We start from the raw sequence: 9409 nt of genomic DNA, 5'->3' as shown, positions 1-9409 counted from the left end.
AGATCAGAGTAGGTTAGATTAGATAAAAAAAGCTTAAATTAGATCAGTGCAGATTAAATTATATTAGATCACACAGTTAGTTTAGACACTCTGTAGGTTTTTTATTAGTTTACGTAAGTTATCCAGACAGTTTTTACTTATATTTTTTCTTTGCTTTACTTTAAAACTGTAAGAACCCTCCCCACCCCCACCCCTCTGCCCTGGGGTGGGGGTGGGGAGGGTTTGTAGGATTTTTTTGTTGGTTTTGTTGCCGTTTTCTTTTTTTCTGCCATATATTTTCTTGTTTTATTGATTTTATTTTATTTCATTCGACCCCACCCCCACCCCCACCCCAAGGCCTCAACAGGCCTTGGGGTGGGGGTGGGGTGGGGAAGGTTTTTATATTTTTATTTTACTTTAATTCTAAAAATAACTTTTGTTTGGGTTGTTTTGTTAAATGAAAAAAAGTGTTTTGTCTAGTCGATGTTTTTTACTACCACGTTAGCATTATTACTAAAAAAGTATTTTTTATTCACTTTAAACCTGTTCTTCTTCCATTGAAGCAACAGAACGAAACATTAAAAGTTTTAAAGAACGAAACATTAAAAGTTTTTTAAAGTTTGTTTTCAATAAAAATGCTAACATTATGGGATGTTCGATAAACCAAATAGTTACTGCAAACATTCTGGAGGTTCTTGAGTGGATGCAGTTTGCATGTTCAGCCAGTACAGATGTGGGTTCTCTCCGGGCGCTCCGGCTTCCCCTAAATCCTAAAAGAGTTTCAATAATGAAACATGTTTGACCTGGCTTTGAGAAAACAACATCCTTTTAGTCTGTAGAAAAACCTCAGAGCACAGCGAGGACCGTTCTGGGGGAAAAACATTCAGGGTTTAATGAAAAAGTGTTGAGGCAGAACTGGGCGGCAATTGTATGTGATTTTTATTTTGACCATTATTATTGTGTTTGAAATGTGTAAATGTTTTAAAGTGAAGCTGGAAAAGTACTCTATGAAAAAAGATTTGGATTATTTAAGAGTACTTAACATTTTTTAATGCAACCACATGGGGGCACCACTCAGTGCTCGCATGTGCCGGTCCCAAGTCCGGATAAATGCAGAGGGTTGTCGGACGGGCATCCTACATAAAAAAATGACCAGATCGGTTGAGAACCGTTTAACAACGACCACCGCCGGCGCTGGTGACCAACAGGCTGGAACTAAGATTACGGTTGGTGGAGAAAGGAGAGGTTGAAGAAGCAGAAACAGTCCAATAAAGGCAGGAGTGAAGGACTTGTCTTGCGTTGACACCAAACTCCATTTGCGCTGCACATCCGAGCGTCTTTGGGTGTGTCACAGAAGCATGTGGGAGTTCAGCCGGGTTTCCAGCCCAGCAGGGAACCCACTGCAGCTTTAAACTAACTTTCAGGGACTTTAAACCAGGGGTCCCCAAACTACGGCCCGCGGGCCGGATCCGGCTCCATCCCTCTCTATCGAGACGTATGATTTTTATTTTTTCTCTTTTCCCCAATCTGGCTTTGAGATTGTTTGGTAACAATACTAGAAAAAGTATTTTCTGGTAGTAAAACAGTGTTTAGCTAACAGAAAACACTGTTAGCATCAATCGCAGACAGAACTACAAGCAGAAAACATTGTTAGCATCAAGTTCGGACCGAACTGCTTACAGGAAATACTGTTCGCATCATTTGCAGACAGAGCTGCTGACAGAAAACACTGTCATTCCAGCACATTTCTATGAGGTGATGCATCTCATTGTTGCTCTGCTACTTTGCTTACATCCGGAGCTCGGCAAGATGGCAGTCTGTGCAGACTACCTTTTTTGAGCTGTAGCATTCTGATCCTAAAATACCTTTTTTGACCTTGTTTTTGAATCGCTAAATCGGTTTATTTGACTCTCGCTCTGTTATTTTTAATTTTTTAATATATATGCTGCTATAATTTCTGCAATAAAAGAAGTCAGAAGACAATAAACATTTAACACTTTTTTAGTACGTAGTTAGGTTTTTTTTTTTTTTACAATCTTCTTAAGCTCAGAAAAAGATAGGTACTTATACTCTGTTGCAAGCTTTTGCGAGCTTTTGTAAACTGTACCTGCATTTGGTTTTGTCTCAGCCGGAATAATAGCAAGTTCCTGCGACGGCGATGGATCTGCTCCAGCTCCTCCAAAAGTAAAAGTTGAACCAAATAACTCAGAAACATTTCGAGCTTCGTGCTTCACACGTTCAACTCAACTATATTGGGGTCTTCAATATGTAGAGGGGGTTGTCTTTGTTATGTTCAATTAAAATTCAAACCCCCCAAAATATGGAGAGTGGTACCGGGCAAAGTGATGCAAGTTTCTCCACAGAACTTGCCTGAACAGAACTTCAATGCATGATAGCAGATTTGTCTGCTAATTTTTTTTTTTCACCTTAAAATCTTTAATGTGGATTATTCCTGAGCGGGGTTTGACCTCATGACCTTCTGAATGTGAGTCCGCAGCCATAACCACTGCGCCGTCTAGTGGCGGAATCTGGAACTCATGTCAAACTTTAATTTAAACCGGACAATCTGCAATGTGAAAACAGGAAGTCATTGTTGATGGTTTAAAAGCATCAAAAATGAATCAAACTCCCCCCCATGTCACCAGTTTGTCATTTATTGTACTTGTCTGCTAAAAAAAAATTTTCACCTGCATTGAACAGTTTTAAAAACAACATTTAAAAGTAAACACAATGTTGATGGTTTAAAAGCATCAAAAATGTATCAAATGCTCCATTCTTTCCCACACAGTGCGCGACAGCGATGAAGTCTTTTTCTTAACGCAGAATCCCCTGGCAAACACGAATAATTTCCATTTGACAATTTCCTCTCTCCGATTCAGGAACTCCATTAAGCTTCAAGCTCCATCTGCGACCGTGGCGTTCAAGCTCCGTTACGCGGCTCATGCACGTAGCGATGTTCTTTTCGTTGGAGATGACACGTTTCTCCACGCATTTTTTTCTTGATATCCACAATTTTGTCATGAACATTTTGCACCTTCTCCTCCAGAGCATCACTGCGAGCGTTGATCAAATCAGCGAGCATTGCAACAGAGTCATCAGACATGGAAGAACTTGAGTTGGAAAGTGATGTTTTTTTTTGCATTCAGTGGCTTAGAAGGAGTGACTGGGAGGGGTGGAAATTCCTCCTCTTCATCCACCTGGAGGTCATCAACAGTCATTCCGCCGTAGTCGTGGTCCATGCTATCTGACAAGCTAATTTAATGTAATTACTAAACTCAGATAAAATGTTTGAGCTCATAAAAAAAACTCTACAATTCCCTTAATCTGACCTGGTGATCTGGGAATACCCACTTTAAATCCGCCTCGGGATGCAGCGTTAAGGGAAAAAACGTTTCTTCAATCTGACAGCGTTGCTGAATCATGAATCTGTAAATAGCACAACAGACATTAGATGCTTACCTCTGACATTTGCAGGGTGACCTATATTAGCCTGTTATAGCTGAGCTGTTGTGTGTTTTGGTGAGATGACGCATGCACACACCAGTTAAGTCGTCTTCAGCTGTTACTTGAAAATGATTTCCTCTTCAGAGCGATGTCCTGCGGCACGGAAAACCCTCCAGTTTTTTGTAGAGCAGATTAAATTGGTGTGCAGCATCTCTGCAGGAATCACAACTGACCAAACATCTACTTAAACATGATTTTTTGCTCACTTCAGTTACTTTTGCTGCAACTATAACCTTTTGAAAAAAGTTGGTGAAGCTGCATGTTTCTATTTTTCTGTATGTTCTTATTTTGGGGAGAAACCTCCATCCCTCAGAAAATTGAAGATGGGTCGGGGCGGGGTCTTCCAACACAACAATGACCCGAAGCACGCAGACAGGAGAACCAAGGTTCTGGAGGGGCCTAGCCAGTCTCCAGACCCAAGAGAAAATCTTTCAAACTCAAACTCTGTGTTTTTCAGCAACCGCCCAGAAACCCGACTGATCTAGAGGAGATCTGTGAGGAGGAGTGGGCCAAAATCCCTCCTGCAGTGTGTACAAAATTAGTGGAAAATTACCCGAAACATTTAAGTTGTGTAAACACAGACAAAGGCTACTGTACCAAATATTAACATTGATTTTCTTGGGTGTTTAAATACTTATCTGACTATATTTTTTAACTGAAATTTGCGTTTTTAAGATGGAAGCAGAAAAGAAAAGGCATATTAAAAAACACTGCAATGTTACAGATTCTCTCATGTTTTTTTTATTTTTATTATTATTATTTTTATTCAGTCATATTGTCACACTTAACACACTTTAAAAAAATTATCCCAGCCAGCAAGGTCAAGGTGGTCCCATATGGCTTAAAAGTGGGCAGAAAATTTGAGCCCCGAATGGATTTGTCCACAATTTCTGTGGTGGCCCCACCTGTGTTTGCCCACATTGGCTAAAGTGGGGACTCAGTGGGTTAGCTCACTACGCTATCCAGCTGTGGTGTACTAGCAAGCTCCTCTGTAGCGTGCTAGCGAGCTCCTCTGTAGCATGATAACAAGCTCCTCTGTAGCATGCTAGCGAGCTCCTCTGTAGCATGATAACAAGCTCCTCTGTAGCATGCTAGCGAGCTCCGCTGTAGTGTGCTAGTGACCTCTGCTGTAGCATACTAGCAAGCTCCTCTGTAGCATGCTAGTGAGCTCCACTGTAGCATGATAGCAAGCATGAGCTAGCGACTTCTGCTGTAGCGAGCTTCTCTGTATTAAGCTAGCAAACTCGGCTGTATGGAGCTAGCGAGTTCCGCTGTAATGAGCTTCTCTGTATTGAGCTAATGGGCTCTATTGTAGCATGCTAGCAATCTCCGCTGTAGCATGCTAGTGATCTCCGCTGTATTGAGCTAGCAAGCTCTACTGTAGATGCTAGCGAGCTTTGCTGTAGCGAGCTCCTCTGTGGCATGCTGTCAAGCTCCGCTGTAGCAAGCTAGCAAATCCGCTGTCCACCAGGCGGCTGGATAGCATAATGAGCGTACCCACTAAATGTCCCCTTAATATGGACAAACACAGTTTAGGCTACCACGGAAACTGTGGACAAACACAGTTGGAGCCACATTTTCTGCCCACTTTTAAAGTATATATACTTGGTTTTGAAGGCTGGGATGTTTTGTATTTAAACACTGTTTTACCTGTATATCACTGTGTTTTTCTTCTCAATTTTTTATCTAAATATCTTCCAGTGTGACTGAGAATTCGTTTTCAGACAGTGGCGCTCCCACCGATCCACCTGAAATTACAACTATACGTTTCTTCTGTGGAACATTTTAAAAACCCTGATGTCAGGAAATTACCAACCATGATAAACTTCTGTAACGCCACCAGGGAGCAGTCCAGCTGCACACATGGTCGGTTGCCTCAGCACTCAGCTGGTGCAATTCATAAATACGTCATCTTCAAAGGTATTGTTTACCAACAAAAGGATCTTCGTATTTAGAATCAGAAGAGAATAGGACAGTTTTATCTCTTATTGAATGAGTCACATTAAATCCAAGCTTCTACAAAGACAATGCATTGTTTTTTTTGTTTTTTTTTTTACTTGTTGTCTGATATATGTACTCTGTTTTCTTTTTTCCAGGTTTTTCTAATAATAACCGATGGTTCTACTATTTTTATTTTACTAATGTCAAAAATTATGTTAAACAAACAACATGTAAAAAATGTCTTCATGTATTTTTTTCTAAATGTGAATACTTTAACTTATTGTTGCCTATTGATGTACTTATGCATCAAACCACTTTTTCTCTAAAATGACTTTAAATTTAGGATCTACTTGAAGGTAAAAATATAAGTGAATTTTTATTTTTAATTCCTGGAAATAAATTCAGATGTCTAACTGGTTTTTGACTAGATTTTGGGGTGTTTTTGCGTTGAAATTTGGTGTTTTGGCTAAAAAGAAACTATTTCATGATGCAGCTGGGCAACTTTTTTGCATCGTTCACAGCCAAAGATAGTAATTTGTTTAAAAAAAAAAAACAAATACTTGAAGAACCGTTGGAGGTGTTACTCTTAAGAGAGATACTCCTAACTTGCAAGAAAATGTCAACTAGATAGTGATGAAAAGACAAAGTTGTTAAACCTCAGAGATACTGATGGAGCTGTGGCAGAGGCTGATTAATCGCCGGCGTGGCCTTTTGCTCCATCTGCCACTCAGAATCATTTATCTGGCAGATTTATTGATCGGCTGCTCTACAGAGATACATCCTCCACACAATCGGAGGTGCTGCTTGTTGTAGAAGTCATTAGAGCACGGCGTTGCTTTGTCTGATAAACTGACACACAACAAACAGGAATTTCCGTTTTCTAAATAAGTAAAAACTCTTTGTTTTTTTGGAGCTCAAGCCACCTGAGGAGATGTGCAAACATTTTGTCAAATCTACAGATTTATTTTTCTGACATGTTTCCTAATTTTCTCACTGCATTTGCTCTTTATTTGCTCCCTCTGTGAAGTTCAGCCATTTTCAGCTTTCATCTTATTTCTGCCGAAGGCCAGAGGAAGCAGGGGGGGTGATTTTGATTTGCAGTGACTTCCACAGGTCAATTGGCTGTTCGTCACCATGGCAGAATTGCAAAAGTCCTGAAATGAGGCTGCCACTCTGTGGCCTGCAGCGAATCATGAATGAAACAGGAAGTGAATCAAAGGCAGAAAACAGGAAACAAGCCAAGTTCCCAGCCGGGATGAGAGCAACTTTGTGGTCTGTTGCAGAAAGGGATTTAAAAAGCTTCCTATTGCTTTATTTGATCTTTAATAAAGACTAATTTAGTGATTTATTTGTGGACTTGTTATCAGTGTGTGGATTTATTTTTGAAACACATTTTCCAGTCATATCAGAATCCTTGGTTCTGTCATTACGTTTAAATCTGTCTACTAGCAGCATAGAAACCAGAGACCAATTATTTAATGTTGTGACACAATTTTAAATATGTTAAATCTGTCAAAGTTTGTGTTTTCTTGCATTTATATTTCTTCGCTCTGTTCCATGTTAAACCTGCCTGCATTAGAACAGCAGGAAAAATTTAATGTGGTTCACATAATTTATTATAAGTTGGGTGACTCGAGGCTAGGTTTTAATCCATGGCATCCCACTGACCACCCCCCCCCCAAAAAAAAATCTCAGTAAATGCAGAATTAGTTAAAACATTAGCATATTGCTAGAATATTAGCTAAACAAAAAAAATTGCCTTAAAACGTCAGTAGCAATAATGTCCTGAACGTTTTGATACCAATATTGCAAAAGTTTCAAAGAATTGAAAGAATTTTATGAAAAAAATAGCTTAAAATCCTAAATTGCGTCAAATACATGAATGCCAAAAGTACATGCATGAGCATGCTGAACGTTTTTGAGACCACGAAGAATTTGAAACATTTTCCACTGACTTAACATGGGTTTAAAAACCGTAAAATACTGTAAACAAATACCAAAAGTACAGGCAACAAAATGAACGTTTTGATATCAAGATTGCAGAAATTGATTAAAGTGTGCTTAATTCGGATCAGAATAACTATAGTGTGAAACTCAAAGCATTCACACAATGAACCAAAAGCACCCTGTCTGACTTAAAAAAGTAAACAAATATAAAAACCTTTATTTTGTATATCTGATGGTATCACATACTGTAACTTCTATACATTTGAGTTTGGTTCAGTCTACATGAACACTATCTGGATCTGTTTTCAGCCTTTTTTATGCTATTTTGTTACTATATCTGCTACAGTGATATCTTAATAAAAACATTATAAAGGTTTAATTCTGTCATTTCTTCTCAAATACAGTCTTCACACATCACATCTTTTAAAGTTTTATGTCTTGATGGTTAAAAATACCTCAAGAGGTTTATGTGCTGATGAGTTTCCCTTTTATTTTGTGAGTCTGAGGAGTATTGATTTGTGCTGCTTAAGAAAAAAGACCGACAAAAACACATTCATGCACACGTCGCCTGGTGTTAAAAGGCTGCAGTCCTTTCTCTCTGTCTATTTTTACTCTGTTTGGTCCATTAAGATCAGCGGTGATGGTGGTTAATGAGAGAAGCCTCTTCACAAAGCCGCAGTAATCACAAATGCTCAGGGCGGGAGACACACATGCACACAACATACTTTTATTACGAAGGCAACTGGATGCGCTCAAAACCACGCACGTGTTGTAAAGTCTTTTTATATAAAAGGTTAAACGCATACATCTCTGTCATTGCAAATGCTTCTATATTTTACTTTGAAAAAAGTTGTGGAAAATTCTTTTGTCTTAATTGATTTTTAAATGAAAGTTTTTGATAAAAAACACTTTCTAGTGGTCAGATTGTTTTAATTTTCCTTTGGGTGCTGAACTGAATAATGAATCACATATAATATTAGCATTTTGGCCACAGCTCAGTGCAGTACAATGCATGAATCATTACCTCAGTGTGCCGCTAACACAGCTGGAGATTCAGCTGCTATTTGCAAACTGAAATTTATCACCAGTTTGTAATTCTTTTATTATCGGAGCCTGCAAATGCGGGATGCAATTCTGACACCTGGGACTTCAGTCACAAGAATTCCTTCACCTGAACCAGGGGTCCCCAAACTACGGCCCGCGGGCCGAGTCAGGCCCCCCAAACTGTTTTGGCGGAATTAGACAGCTTTCCAATTTTTAGGCTAATTTAGCATTTAGCTAATATTTCAGCAACATGCTAGCTGTTTTGGCTAAATTAGTCTTTTTTCCAGTATTTAGGTTTATTGAAGTTTAGCTGATACTTCAGCTACATGCTAGCTGTTTTGGCTAATTTAGACCTTTTTCAGTTTTTTAGGCTAATTTGGAATTTAGCTAACATTTCTGCTACATGCTACCTGTTTTGGCTAATTTAGTCTTTTTTCGGTTTTTCAGGCTATTTTGAAGTTTTGCTAATTTTTTAGCTACATGCTAGTTGTTTTTGGCTAATTTAGTCTTTTTTCAGTTTTTTTTTTGGCTATTTTTAAGTTTAGCTAATGTTTCAGCTACATGCTAGCTATTTTGGATAATTTAGTCTTTTTTCAGTTCCTTAGGCTGTTTTGAATTTTAGCTATTTTTTCAGCTGGATGCTAGCTGTTTTGGCTAATTAAGTCTTTTTTATTATTATAATTTTCTGCTTATTGAAGTTTAGCTTATATATTTCAGCTACATGCTAGCTGTTTTGGCTGATTTCGATTTTTTTTTGTTTTTTTGACTAATTTGGAACTTCACTAATATTTTGGCTACAGTAGCTATCAGCTTCAGCGTTTTCAGCTATCAGCTTCAGTGTTTTTAGCTATCAATTTAAGCGTCTTAAGCTAATAATCTATCGCAGGAAATGCTATAGATCTAATTTTGAATATGTCTTAGTATTATTTTCTTCTGTGAACCAGGGCCGTGCAGAGACATTTGGAGGGGCAGGTGCTCAAAGTTAAAAAAAGGG

Source organism: Oryzias melastigma, linkage group LG15 (assembly GCF_002922805.2).
Source record: "Oryzias melastigma strain HK-1 linkage group LG15, ASM292280v2, whole genome shotgun sequence".
NCBI classification, from domain to species: Eukaryota; Metazoa; Chordata; class Actinopteri; order Beloniformes; family Adrianichthyidae; genus Oryzias; species Oryzias melastigma.
Note: the sequence above shows the minus strand (reverse complement) of the source record.